Source organism: Idiotropiscis lumnitzeri, chromosome 17 (genome assembly GCF_059441095.1).
Source record: "Idiotropiscis lumnitzeri isolate Australia: NSW breed Sydney's pygmy pipehorse chromosome 17, RoL_Ilum_1.0, whole genome shotgun sequence".
NCBI classification, from domain to species: domain Eukaryota; kingdom Metazoa; phylum Chordata; class Actinopteri; order Syngnathiformes; family Syngnathidae; genus Idiotropiscis; species Idiotropiscis lumnitzeri.
In genome coordinates, this window is record NC_142407.1 from 14368771 (window position 1) to 14382825 (window position 14055).

At 43.8% G+C, this 14055-nt stretch overlaps 1 protein-coding gene across 4 annotated transcripts in view; it reads left to right on the forward strand.

The window, feature by feature from the left end:
* Nucleotides 1-14055, forward strand: part of sgcd (sarcoglycan, delta (dystrophin-associated glycoprotein)) — a 95505-nt gene that overhangs the window by 18022 nt on the left and 63428 nt on the right. The window contains exons 1-2 of one of the 4 annotated variants that reach the window (XM_088280021.1): nt 12713-12824; nt 12899-13028. The exons of 2 other annotated variants lie outside the window; for them this stretch is intronic. The gene's annotated coding sequence lies outside the window, so the exon portion shown is untranslated. Of the gene's footprint in view, nt 1-12712; nt 12825-12898; nt 13029-14055 lie in introns of those variants that run through there. One more of the 4 variants, XM_088280022.1, reaches the window with a different exon arrangement.

Consider the following 14055-nt stretch of genomic DNA (forward strand, 5'->3'; position numbering starts at 1 on the left):
AAATCTTAGCTTCTTGAGACTTTTTTTGTGGGTCTACTGGTGGAAGAAATGCCTGCAGAATTTTCCCCACAAAAAAATCCGTGGGTGTGTTATTGACCTGCAAATAGCCAAAATGATTCTAAAATTGCAAATTGCAGGTTCCCTGTGTCTTTTTGGGTCTCGGTTCTTCTTTTTTTGTGGGGCGGCTCATGGAAAACATGTCTACCAAATTTTATATTACAAAGCCACAAAATGAACCTCGAACGGCTGCGTTAAAGCCAATTGGCAAACTTCTTGTCTTTTCAGGCAGGATCAATCGCAATTTTTTTTTTTTTTTTGGGGGTCCACTGGTGTTAGACACGGCTGCCAAATTTCACGCTGCGCTGTGAAACGACGTGCTGCTGTCAAGATTTTAGGATCTTGCTTCTATCATGCTCAAAACTTCAGCAGGATGAAAATGCTCGCTTTCAACAACAACGCCCAAATGGCCAAAGTGTTTTGCGATTGTAATGAAGAAGCAATTAAATCCTCCCAATCTGCTTTGTAGGAACAACAAAGTAGCTTGGAGAAAAACATCTTTAATCACCTTAATTCAAGCTTGGGAGGAGGAATAATGGAGGCTGTTGCATTCAACAGTATCAATCTTTAATTCATAGATTGGTATGTATCTTGGTTTCAAAGTAACCATTTGGTTTCCGTTGTTGTTTTCCTTTTGCAAAAACTGAAAAAAAAAATATTCAAAATGCAAAAAAAAACGGTCTAAAAATTTTTGTGCTGGAATATTGCCAGTTAGCTTAGCATTTAGCATTCAAGCCCTGGCACCAAAATTGTGACACTCTGTAGTGTTAAAAAAAAAAAATTTTCATTCTCATCACAGCGACATTGGATCGTTTGCGTGCGGGGGTGTTCGATCCGCCGCTCCTCCAAGTGGATCAAGCTGGCCTCTCCAAAAACAACAAGTGGAAGCACTCCACCGGAGCTCATTAAAACACCAAAAGCCTTCACTTCCTGCAGTCACTCCGCCGGCACCTGTAACCTGCACCAGGTGCCAAAAAATCTAAAGAATCCCTATTAAAACGGGAAAAGCTGCTTTTGACTGGAGGCCCCTGCTTGGATTTTTACTACGTGGAATTAAACGAGCGAGGGAGGGAGAAGTGAGGAGGAAGGGAAATAAAGTCTTGGAGTCTAATTAAGGGAGTTTAGTACGTCCGAGGGAGGCGAGATGATGGCGAATAAAAGCTTGGAAGGAGCATACGGAATCATCCAAGCCGTCACCTACCTCACCTCCAGCTGGAGGACCCTCCCTACAGGGAAAGGACGACGGAATAATGGTCCGCGCTTCAGTAATATCTCACAAAAGTGAGCACCCCCCACCCCCCACCCCAAAATATTTCATCTTTTAATGGGACAGCACTGAAAGTACGTCAGCTTGTAGAACAGTTTAAATTTCCTCTCAAAATGACATCACAGACTGGCAACATAAGTGAGCACACCCCCCAATTTGAAGCCAATTTGCAAGTTCTTTCTTTCTCTTAGTAGTTACTTAGAATTAAGTTGGTAATTATTTGCTCATAATTGATTCTCGTTATTTTCTGACTGGAAATGAAACGATTATTTCCATGACGTCTTGGTCTTCTGTCACTTTCCAGCCATTTAGCCGATAATTACTCATCATTTGGACAGGAAATGTCTTCAATGTAGCAAATTTCAGCATAATTTCGCTAATCATGTTGGCCTTTATACAGAGAGTATAGACTGCCAAACTTTTTTTTTTTTTGCTTTTCCCTTTTCTGAATCTGGCTCTTTTTTTTTTTTTGTATCATTTATTATAACTAGCAAAGCACAATAAAAAGGCCCCCCCCAAAAAAATCTGCGTTATAAAGTGTATTGGAACACACATGCTATTTATTTTAGCGTAGCCTAGCTAATCGCATCCTAAACCTCAACGCCATAAATATCGATTTCCCGCATATTCCACATCATGCCCAACAAAGTGTTAACACGGGCCTTTTTCCAATATGCTAATGCTCGCTCACATATTTTTATTCCAAAATTTATGGCTCGTTAGCGCGCAAGCTAGCTCACGTCCCACCTCGCGATGCTCTCATGTTGTAAACGCACTGCCGCTGTCGTAAAAAAAAATCGGCAGCCCTCCATGTTGCCGACAATGCGCGATTGATGGGCGGCGAGAACACCGGCGCCGCAAAATGCCGTAAATCCACCGATACCAGAAGCGCCGTCCCCTTTTGGGGAGGATTTTCTTTGGTAATTTGTGAGGTGCTCAGGGGGAGGGAAAAAAAAAAAAAAGGCAGACTGCCGCTGATTAATCACCGCCACAAAGAGGACAAATGAAAGTCGGGATTTGTACAAGGAAAGCGTTTGTTTTCTCATCGCGTTCCTTTCACGAGAAGCGACAAAACGGTACAACACAGCTGGGCCGGACAGACGGAGGAAAAGGGCTTTCCTTTGCATTCTAATTTTCGCTGGAGAATCCTGTGCCGCTATCTTCAACAGCACAAAAAAAAAGGAAAAAAGCGGGATTATGGAGGAGCCTGTTATTGTTTCTCCAAAGCGCCTAACCTGGCGTCCGTCTGCCTCGCCAGGCATTGTTTCCTCTTGCTTTCCATTTGTGTTCTTTTCCCACAATTGGCCTGTCGATAATTGCTGAATATATAAATCCACACGACTCGAGGACGCGTGCCAAATATCGACAGTATATCAATGTTATCTCTTTGGCGGGCTCCTCCGGCCTCAGAACTCACTAATTTTTGCACTCCTCTCCAGCCAGGTGATTATCATAGATACGCACGGCTAATTTTCTGCTGGTCGGTAAAACTGAGGAGGAACTTGCTTTTTTCTTTTTTTTTTTTTTAATCTTTATTTATCCAGATAGAACATTTAGAACAATTTAGTAATTACAGTGTTGACCTGGTCAACGCTTACAGAAGATTTTCAAGCATGATTAGAGCTAGAACAAAAATGATTCCTTTCGAGTTCAGTTGGATACATTCAAAGTATGAGCGCCTGAATTCAGCTTCAATCCAAAATGGCCAACTTCATGTTCTTTTTGGGGTGTGGGTCTTATTATGTTGGACATTTTCATCCCATTTCGTGTTGATTGGACAAACTGGAGCAAGGGGTTGATTCAGTTTTTCATGGAGTGCATCTGAGGCCGTTTGCCCCAAACCAAAATGGCCGACTTCCTTTTCATTGTTGGGCGCGGGTCCTTGAGACTTTTTCCATGCAATTTATTAGCATGTGGACCCAATTTCGTGAAACTGGTGTGAGGTGCTGTTGTTATCTAATTTTCCTTTTTTTTAATTTTTTTTTTATTTATTTATTTATTTATTTTTACCATACTATTTATTAGTATCATTACATTGATTTAACAATTTACTGTACTTTGTTTTCATTTTTTAATTTTTATTTCAGGGGCCATAGGTTGCCCACCCTTGTTCTGCAGGATCCATCTGTGTCTCCTTTGTTTTTTTTTTGTTTTTTTTTCTCAGCTGTCAAGTCCTGGCAAAATCTGCTTTCTGTCTCCCGGCATCTCCTCGGGCTGCTGCCTTCCAATTATCATATGACTGCTCGGCAAAAAAAAAAAGAAAAGAAATCTGTGTTGAAGCATCTGAGGAGCTTTTGACAGTGAGATGTTTCACAAGGTGATCCGCCTGCTTTCCACCTTTTCCTCCCGTTAATTTCAATACGTTAGCTAACTTTAAACACAGCAAGACTGTCTAAAATCAGGTGAGCCACTGCTCACCTTGCCCCCCCGACTGCGGGGTGTGCCCACGCCCAGGAGTGGCGCTGCGGTGCATATGAAAAGTCGGACGCGTTTCCTTCAGGCCGATCCAGACTTCCCGGGAAGCCGTTTTGAATTGGATTCGACCTTCTAATGTGATAAACAATTCTTCCGCTCCTTCTCATGTTGCTTTCATCAATCTAAAACAAAATACAGTAATGAATCATTTAAGTTCTCATTTTCTGCTGCAACACCGGCCTGAAATTATGCAACTTGTGCTCATTTGCGCTAAATTGTCGCCACCAGAATGAGTGACTAATGAGGAGCTTGAATAAAATAAATGAAGAAAGAAATCATAATTAAAGCTGCAAGCGGCGACAAAGGGGGCATTCGCATCCCATTTTTTTTTGTGGCGCATCCTTGAAATTATCATCAAACTTTGACAGCATGCTCCACCCGCACAGCCTCGGCAAAAAGAATTTGTGAAGTAGCGTTTGTCAAGGATGCTACGATTGACGTGACCAGCAAGTTTTGAGTCGGTGTCAGGGTTTTTTTGGGGGGACTTTTTCGTGTGTCCTGTCATGCCTTCAATTACGGGAATTGAAAAAAAAAAAATGGACTTCCTGTTCAATTTCTGGCATGGCTTCTTAAGGCTTTTTTCAATTCCATGTCCATCGGTGAAACTGGTGTCAGAGGCAAAATTTTTCCAATTGTCTTTGAATTCCCTCCAAAATATTTCAAACCAAAATGGCGGACTTCATTTTTACGGGTCATTGAGAATTTTTTTGATCGGATCAAAATTTCTTGTCTGGTGTCCGGGATTGATTTTTAATGTTATTTTTTAAAATCTTTCCAGGGGGCGCTACTGAGCCGGTAGCCCTGATAATTCGATGGGGAGCCGGAAAACTAAAGGGCGACTTTTGCCAGTGCTTGGGGCTAATGACCATAAAGTGAATATACATCTCGACACCGTCCTGAGCTCTAAATCTGCAGCAAAGAGCTTCCCCTCCATCACGGGCGGCGAGCCAGCGCCAGATGATTTAACGGCGTTGTAAAAATGCGGTCCCGGACGGAGGCGGGGAAAGTCGCACCTTCAGCGGTAATTTGTTTCCCCCCAGAGGGCCCCCTACGCCGCTTCCCGGCATGCACCTGCCGGCCGCACACTTGAAATCCGTCATCGGCATGCCGCGCTACGTCGGCGATGAATGGTGAGCGGCTCATTTATTTGCACGGCTTCTATTATGCTTTGCTCTTATTGCCCTCGTCCGCGTTGAATACTGATTCTCTTTTTACGAGCACTCTCGCTTCACAATCACACGCCACATCCTGCTCACGTTTAGTCGTTTATTTAGTCCGGAAAAGTGGATGCAAGTTGTTTTTTTTTTTTGTTTTTTTTCTGAATATTTGCCGTCCTCCTTTCCGGCCTCGTTTCTGCTCGACTGATGACATATGCTGACAAATCCTCCAAAGAGCAAAATGACTGCAAGCCGGGACTCTGGGGGGGGCGGCGGAGGGAGTTAGCAGACTTTTCTATTTTTAATTTTTTTTTTTTTTTTTTAAGAAAATGGTGCCACGCAATTAGTAGACTACTAGCCATTTTTTAACAGATTTTTGTAGAAATTTAATTATAATAATATGAATATTTCCAATGTAATTTAAAAAGTTTTTTAAATAGATGAATATCAAGTATTCATTTGTATTAATATTTTGTACTAATTGTTTGGATTTTTTGCATGTTATACACTTTAATAAAATATTTTCATCTAAATTCCTTTAGTTTTTTTTGTGATCTTAGTAAGTTACTTTTTATTTCTTTGCTTTTTAGTATTAAATTCTTTTTTTCTCTCCTTTTAAATATCTTAAATTGTTTTGTTGGTAAATTTATACATTTAATATAAATTAATATTTTTCTCCGCGATAACTATCCTACAAGTTCTCTGCCATTTGTTCATTTATGAGTGTAACATTGAAATAGTGACTTCGCTCCGATGACACTTTGACACTTGAGTAAAACTCTTCAAGTCGTGCTGCCCTCTAGTGTTGCACAAAATAATTACTACTCAGGTACAGTTCACTCGTATTTAACTTTGCTTTGCACTACTTTTTAATCGAATCACTCCTCCCTACAATTAAGCACCGTGTTAATCTTCAAACTGATCTTGAGTAATATTTTTTTCGGTGACATTGTGACGCTTGAGTAGTGTCGGGGCGCATAGCCATCAGAGCGGCTTTTCTAAACTCCCGTGCGAGCGACAAGACGGCGTCTCGTTACCTCGGCTTCAATCCGACGAGCTCCGAGAGAGGCCGACAGCTCGTCAGGCTGAGTGACAGCGGAAGCGTTGCACGCGTTTGCGGCGGCGCCGACGGCAGGCGAGACTTCCTTCGGACGATGTCGACGCAGGAAATGGAGATGCATTGCTAAATAGCGCTAATGTTTTAGGTTTCTTCGAAACCTTTTGGTCCAGCTGACTCTGCTATGAAGAATTATTGAAGGTTAATTTGGCCTCCGACGTGGCAAGCCTGCTGCGTTTTGTCCTTTTATATGACCGTGGTATCAGAAAACCAGAGGGTGGGCAAGTGGGAGATCCTCAGTGGGGTCCCAACACTGGCCACCCCCACCCCTGCCCTCCTTAACCTTTGACCCCCTCCAGCTGTCTACGTTCATCCTTCAACCACGGGCAATGATGACTGAGACGAGAATGCCGACCTTGGTTCATGGCACACTGTAGTTTATCGTCGAGCTGAGACTTTGAGTCCTTACGACCAATTGTTTGTGTTTAGGAACAATTTTGAATGATGAAGAAACTAAAGAAAAAGAATTTGTTTGAATGGAAAATTCAATCTGCCACCAAAAAGTCGACGTGATTTTTTTATTGCAATATCCCTCCGAGCAATCCTCATTCTTAGACTTCCTCACTTATGTTTTATTAATATCCTCCCACTTCCAACCTTTTGCCCTAAAAGGATCCGCCCCCAAAAGTTCAAGTCATGTTAATTAATTCTGCATCAAAGCAGATTAGAAAAAAAAAGACTAAAAAGTGCTTATCAGCTCTTTGTTTATGAAGACTCGGAATGTAGATGGAGGGAAAAATGGAGGCTACTTACTTAACATTCATAAGGAGCTCGGCTAAGTGAGATAAGTCTTATCAGCCGACAGTAGCGGGCCGGAAGTTAGTCAAACGGCATTCACTGACTTCCCGGCAAATATTTAGCATTTTAGAAATGAATTACCGCACACGGGATTTATCTCCTGCTTCAAAATGTCATATTTTAACTAAATTGGATTAAAATTTATTTAAGAGAGTAGAACGCGTTGGATTTTGGTATGGAGCCCAAAAAAAGCGGGCGGCAGCTACAAAAATGCAGTTTCCAAAAAAAAAAAAAAAAATGTATAAAAATAAACTAAAATGAAGCATTTTCTTAAAAAAAAAAAAAAAAAATCAAACTAATCGAATTAAAAAGGCACTATCCTGCTAACTTTGGCGCGGACAAATCCTGTTCCGTTTTCTTAATTTCAACTTTCCTCTCCAGCTTCTTCCACAGCCGGCATGCATCTTGGAACATAATGAAATCCCGCGGTGATGGTCGGCTATCACACATCTCCAGATCCAGTAAACAAAGCCGACGCCGCACAACGACCCGTGAAGGAACCTTTTTGCCGCTCGCTGACGTTGACAACGAGGCACTCGCTTTCTCGCTCGCTTTGCTGGCGCCGCGTCAGCCGAGAGGAGGCCGGGTCACCTCTGCGCCGTTTCTGTAATTGTCATTCATTCGTCCTCCTGGGAGCTTGGGCCGCTTTGTTGCGACATCGCAGCGCCTCCATTTTGTGTCGGCCGACGCGCGACAAACGCAGTTGAGTTGCCAATTTTCGGACTCGGGACTGAAATTTGACCTGGACTTGAGCGTCGCACTTGACACGTCTTGCCTGGTTGGATTTTAAAAATCTGCATTCAATTGCACTCGGCACTTTTGCTGAATCAATTGTGCCAACGAAATCGTCGACAATTGATTTTCTCGATCATCTAGAAAGGAAGCTCGTTGTGGCTGTTTCTGACACGCTCAGTCGTGTCCGCAAGCTAGCTGTCGTTAGCACACTCAGGTTACGGTGCGTGTTTGACGTCATTTTCCAATGCTCACACGAACACGATGTCCTTTACGGTATGCTAACATCTTCATCTCATGAGAGAACTCAATCAAATTGCAGCTCAGACTTAATTCCTCACTTTTCCATGTTACAGTCCATGTGCATTGGGGCCAACGGGATGGTGATTCCAATTTTTCACAGTCAACGTTATTGCTCAGATGAATCGTATCCTTGGTATTTATTTTAATATCGTATTGAAGCTAAGAATACATTTTGTGTAGGTCACAAATTAAAAATATTCTCCGTCCGCATGGAAAATAACGAAAGCGTTTGGATAGCGTCTGCGTGCGACTCGATTGAACTCTCCTGCAGTAACGGTTTGTTATTTTCGTGTCGGGAAGATCAATGTTGGCGGCGTAGTGGCTTTTACGATTGATTCCCGTCAATCAGAACACCATCCGCTGCACTTTTATCTCCAGTGCACAGCGGCTTGAGGGGCTGGTGGGGGCGGGCCGTGGGCGGGGGGGGGATCGCTAAATCCTCAGGAGACCTTGGCGGAAGGGGGAGCGTTGTACAGTATTTTGGGAAAAAAAAAAAACACAAGGTGAATGAAAGCTCGCATGTTTTTTTTTTTTTGTTGGCGTAGTGAAAGGAAAGAACATCTTTGAGAATGATTCATGTATATGCAGTTCCAGCCTATTCATACTGTACAAAAAAAATAAAATAAAGAAGGAATGCTTTTCCCCAGTTGATCTCCTTTGCGCATCGGCATGCTCCGGATCTGCGTCCGCGTCTTCCGACGTGGACTCGTGTTAGCTCCTGCTAATCAGACGGCTTTCCACTTGTTATTTCTTACTGGCAGGTAGTGCGCATTAGCTGGCGGAGAAAAAAAAAAAAGTCTCTTTGCTGTGCCTTTCTGATACAATGAGCTTACGTGGAATCGTGGCAATTACTTCACTAGCCCGCTGTCCCAAAGGACCAGAAAAGCTTTTTTTTGTAATTTTTTCACAATGTGGAAATCCATTTTTCTCTTCGACATTTAGATTTTGTGTCGTCCCGCCAGGCTTTATCGCTCTCTTCCCGCCGCGTCACGGTCGCAAATGGCGTCAACTCTCCATTCTGACGCGAGCTGAAAATAAGTCTGGACGAGTCTGCCGCTGCACTTTTAATTTCTTCCTCTCGACTCCTGAATTGACTTTCAGACGGGATGAAGCGGCGCCCTTGCCGTCGCCCGTTGTGTGTTTTTATTTGGAGGAAGTCAGACTAGACGTGAGGACACGCAGATTCTATTAGAGCCTTGCCGTCTATTATTTTCCAGTAACCTTCGCGCAAGCGTCTGTTGGCTGCCCTTCAGCAAGATCGGACCTCTAAGCCTGTTAGCTAGATAATGCAAATGCTACTCAAAATTGCGAGCAGTAAAAATATCAAGGACCATGTCTAAAAAAAAATAATAATAAAATAATGGTCGTTACATTACATTTGATTTGATTTAGGTTGACTGATTGCCAAAAATGACAGAATTGGCACTGTTACAGTCTGCATGCAGCGGGGCAGTGACCCAGCAGTTTGAGCAAAATGGGCTTGTGCTGTCTTACCTCCACCAAGGACAAATCACAAAATTTGGCTTTGACCTGTTGAATCGTTGATTGGTCATATTACTCAAAAGTAACGGCGTTACAGTCTGCTTGCAGTGGGGCAAGTGAGTCACCAAGGACATATCGCACATGTTTATGTTTCTTAAATGAGTTGACCCACCAGAATGTCCTCCTCATTCAAGTTGTCGCTTCCCTGGGGCCTGTGCCAGCTCACTCGGGCCGCAAGGTGGGCTACACCATCGCCAGCGTTCCGGAGACTCAAACCCGGAATCTTGACTGTGATGCCGACATGTTAGCCACGACTCCACTGTGCCGCCAAAGTGGTTTAAAATTCTGCACGATTGTCAGCGGGAAAGCATTCCAATTCCGTTCTCTCCGTTTTGACCGCGCTGAATTCCGAGTGGCAACCTGTCGGCGCGCTCCAGATCGTGCAGCGGCGTACGGGAACTCTGTGCAACATGGCCTTGTGATGTGTTCAAAGGCCCCGCGGTGAAAGTAGAGCAGCCACTCGCATGGGAAATATTCCAAAGTCCATTTTTTTTTTTTTTTTTTTGGAGTGTTGTTTAAGCCCTGCTGGTGGTTGGCGAAGAGGCTGCTCTGCATCTCCGTCGCGGGAAAGGTCAGAAGGTTTTGTTGGTATTCCGGAGTTGTGCTCTTTCTTTAAAGGTGGGAGGTTGAGGTTGGCGGGGGCCGAGCACTTGATGGCACGGCGGGCACTCGAGCTTGAAATGATGTGGCTCCCCGTGCCACACGGTTGGCCCGCGAGGCCGCCGTAAATCCCGCTGTGTAAATAAAGATCGGCCTCGCTCCGCCACATCTCGCCTCTCGAGTCTCTGTGTAAACAACGTCTTGCCTCCTTCTCACTCTGAGCTTTTAATCCCTCTCTGGCCACGTCTTTTCCCAGTTGTTCTACAGCGTGTCATGGAAAACTCAAGATGGACGCTGATCTTGTGTCCGTGGAGGGCTTGCGGTATCTGTCGTGGGTATACGTTAACGCTGGATTTCCCGTGGCGACTAAACGGGCCCAATGAGGGAAAAGGATTTGAGGCCTGGAGTTGAATTTGTCAGATCAGTCGATTTTAATTGGCAATTATGCGCAGATAAGCCATTGTTTGGCGTACGATCCACAGTCAGGGTGTCATCGAGGCATTTCACGGCTCTCACGCGCTGTTTGGCTTCCTCCCAACTGTGATGTAACAGCGAGGAAGATTGACGTAATGAAACGACCCCCAATTGGCCGACAGTGGCGTTGACATTTTACGTCTGGCTACTGAGGCCTGAAACGTCGTCCCGATGACATCATAGGAAATATCTATTTTCTTGAAGAATTAGTCCTTCCGGTTCATGTTACAATCCAACTGGTGTAAGTCGAATTTGAGTGTCTTCTTAACAATGCAAGTCCATGCCTGTGAGTTGTGAGCTTGTTACAGAATCGGCGCTCCCGCACAGGAGGTTAATAACTAAAGGAGCACCGCTTGCCATTGATGGATTTTCGGGGCGAAACGGAAATTACAAGTCCTCTCATGTGACGTGACCAGAAGGCCCAAATTAGGTCTAAATTAAAATGCTAAAGAGGTTTAGCATATTTGCAGCATGGAGGCTGCGCCGGTATTGCCGGATGAGCCGAACAATCGCAAGCATCCAATCAGATTGTCCTGTAATCCCCTGACCTTATCTCCCCGAGTATTTCTTAGCATTGAAGGGAATTCTTGTTCCGTGTCCTGATAAACGGTGTTTTTTCAATTTTGTGTGCATGCTAATAAGGGAAGTAAAGAGGTTTGTGTTTTCAAGCAGGAAATATAGTCCCTGTGTTAATCTGAAAATAACATGTTGCTTTTAAAATCAAGTCATGAGGGGCGTTATTTTTTCAAGTTGCAACACGGGTCGGAAGTGAGATCGCTATCCACGACAGTGACATGATAATCCGCCATGCTTAGTCATCCTCCCCAATTCCTAAAAAAAACCTCATCAGGTCAATTCAGAGTGATGTGATGTCAGAAGTGGGGTCATCTGTGCTGAGGACACTTCTCATGTGGCGTCACGAGTCGGCTGGCTCGCCTTGACGTGACAGCAATCGCCCATACTTCGATTCTTGTTCCTCAACCCATTAAAAGCAATGACGCTTTATATCTGCATGATATTTAAGAGCTCCCCCACTATTCCATTTATCTTTGACTCAGTGGTGGCCGTGTGTAAAATATCCTTCTCATGTTCCGGACAATCATCTTTATTTCACTCTGTAATTGCCCCCCCCCCAATTTAACCAGCCCCCCCCTCCCCGCCGCTTGCATGTAACGTGGTACTGTCAGCTGCATTTCAGTACATGAAGGGAAGGCATCGCCATAAATTGAAAATCTGCTCGTGCCACACTCGTGCGCTTGTAATGCACTTACAATAAAATGTGGGCCGACGTAGCGCGGCGACAGAATTTTAATAGAACAATTACAATGAGATCTCTGGCTGGCACATGAAAGGGGCCCCGCTCGCCGTCGCCACGGCAACAATTAACAGTCACACCTATTAACTGTCTCATTGCGGAGATTTAATAAAGTCGCTTCTTGAATGAGATTTGACAAAATCATTAAACTGGAAGTGGTTACTTTGGAAACTTTTATGTACGAAGATTGTTCGTTGGAGCTGACTAGTTGGTTCAGTTTGTGCTTCTACGGTCTTCATCACCATTTTTTTTTTCACATTGAACTTAGACGTGACCTTCTTTTAGATTCAAATCGTTGATGAATTGAAGAGCGGAAAGGTAAAAATAGTTACCAACCAAACGATTTAAATAACACATGCAAAAATGTAGGTCAAATTTTATAGCTCAATGTTTCATTCAAAGGGGCTCTGGAGAAAAAAAAGACTTTTGATCGGCTGTAAGATGTCTTGATGAATGTGACTTTTTTTTTCAACTTAGATTTTTGTAACAATCACAATATACAAAGTACAAACACTTTGAGAAAAATAACAGTAATTTAAATGATATCATTTATTTTTACTTTTAGTAACGTGTCATTCAAAGAGGCTCTTCTCACATCGTGCTCTTATTGGTTGTCGCAGGCAATGCTGAACTTTGATTGGCTGGAGGGGGAAGGGCTGTTATTGGTTGTCTTTGGAAATGCAGACCGATGATTGGCTGAGGGAACGTAAAGCCCCACCTGCTTACTTGGAGGAGTCGACGCGGCATTAGCGAAAACAAAAATGTTTGGTAAGGTTACGTTTGTTTAAATACATCGAAGAATCATTCAGTTTTATTTTATCGATCTGGTTGCGAGCAATTTTGAACGGCGTTTTGGGTAGTTGAAGTCGAGCTAATTAGCCACACTGTCATGCTAACGCGCATGCGCACAGGCGGCTCTCATTATCGTCGTCCGCTCAAGTCACAAACGAGCAGAAAGGTGAAGTCAAAGTCATGTTGGCGAAAACGGTGAGCACTCATTTGGAATATTGACTCGCTTCAGTAACTTCCGTCATTAAGAGGCGCTCCTTTTCCGCTTGCAGGCCTTTTGGAGCCCCTCCTTCCCACCTGCTTGGAGACCCTCACGGAGAGCACCTTGCAGATGAAAGATGTTCTCAAATCTTTTGCCTGGCCGGTCAGCAGCATGAAAGGCACATAACAGCTTTAGATGAGGTGATTAGGCTTTCATTTGCTACTAAGATTTAATGCGAAATGTGACTGCAAATCATATTAGTGGGGAAATGGCAGAAATGGGAAAATAGCACCAGAACGCAACAAAAAGCTGCGATGAAGGTCATTTTGTGCTGTGATAAAGAGCACCTTGATTATGGAAATAACAAAGTAAATATGACTTGAATTACTACCAGAATCCGAGCTGTAATATGTGGGAGGAAAATGTCTTTATTTGTGAAATGAGGCTAAAATAATGTACAAGTATTGCTTTGGCGCCATCTTGTGGCACCATGGTGCCAACGAACTAGGTTGAGGTGAGGGCAGTTATAGTCAGGCCACAAGCTTGTCTAGTAGGAAAGTAGTGCTTTGCCGCCACATTGTAGCATCTCTAGGTATTTTTTTCAGTGAGGTCCATTTGTCATGATTCGCAGCAGGACTCTGTCCTTGTCACCTGCCAAATGTGGGCGCACTGCACCTGAAAAACTGCAAAATCCAAATTATGATCTCAAAACATTTTAATATCCTTTCAAAGCCGTCAGACAACATTACAATTTTCTGCTCCGTCATCCCTCCAACCACCCCCTCCTCCCAATTTCCAGTTGCAGTACCACCGACAGCTTTCCCGCCATTATTTTGGAGCGTCTCGCGGTTGCCGTTAATCGTATTTCAGCTCAGCTTGTCGCCTCTGCACGCCTATTGTCGGGGCAGGAGTTGTATGTACTTGGACACACACGCAGGCACAAACACACTCTTTTGCTTGGAAAGCATCACCACACACTGTAAAAGCTGACAAACACACACACACACACACTCTCAGGTGCACGTATGCTTTTATACACACTGATGGCTTTCTTGGAGATTCACAGCATGCTGTTAAAAGAAAAAAGTAATACACGCACACACACACACACACACATTGGGCCTTCTGCCTCAGCTTTGGAGTGTTCATTAACAGACACACACATAGTGAGGCGCCAACAGACATAAAGTGACCCCTGCGAGGAATTCATTCATTTTTATGCCTCCT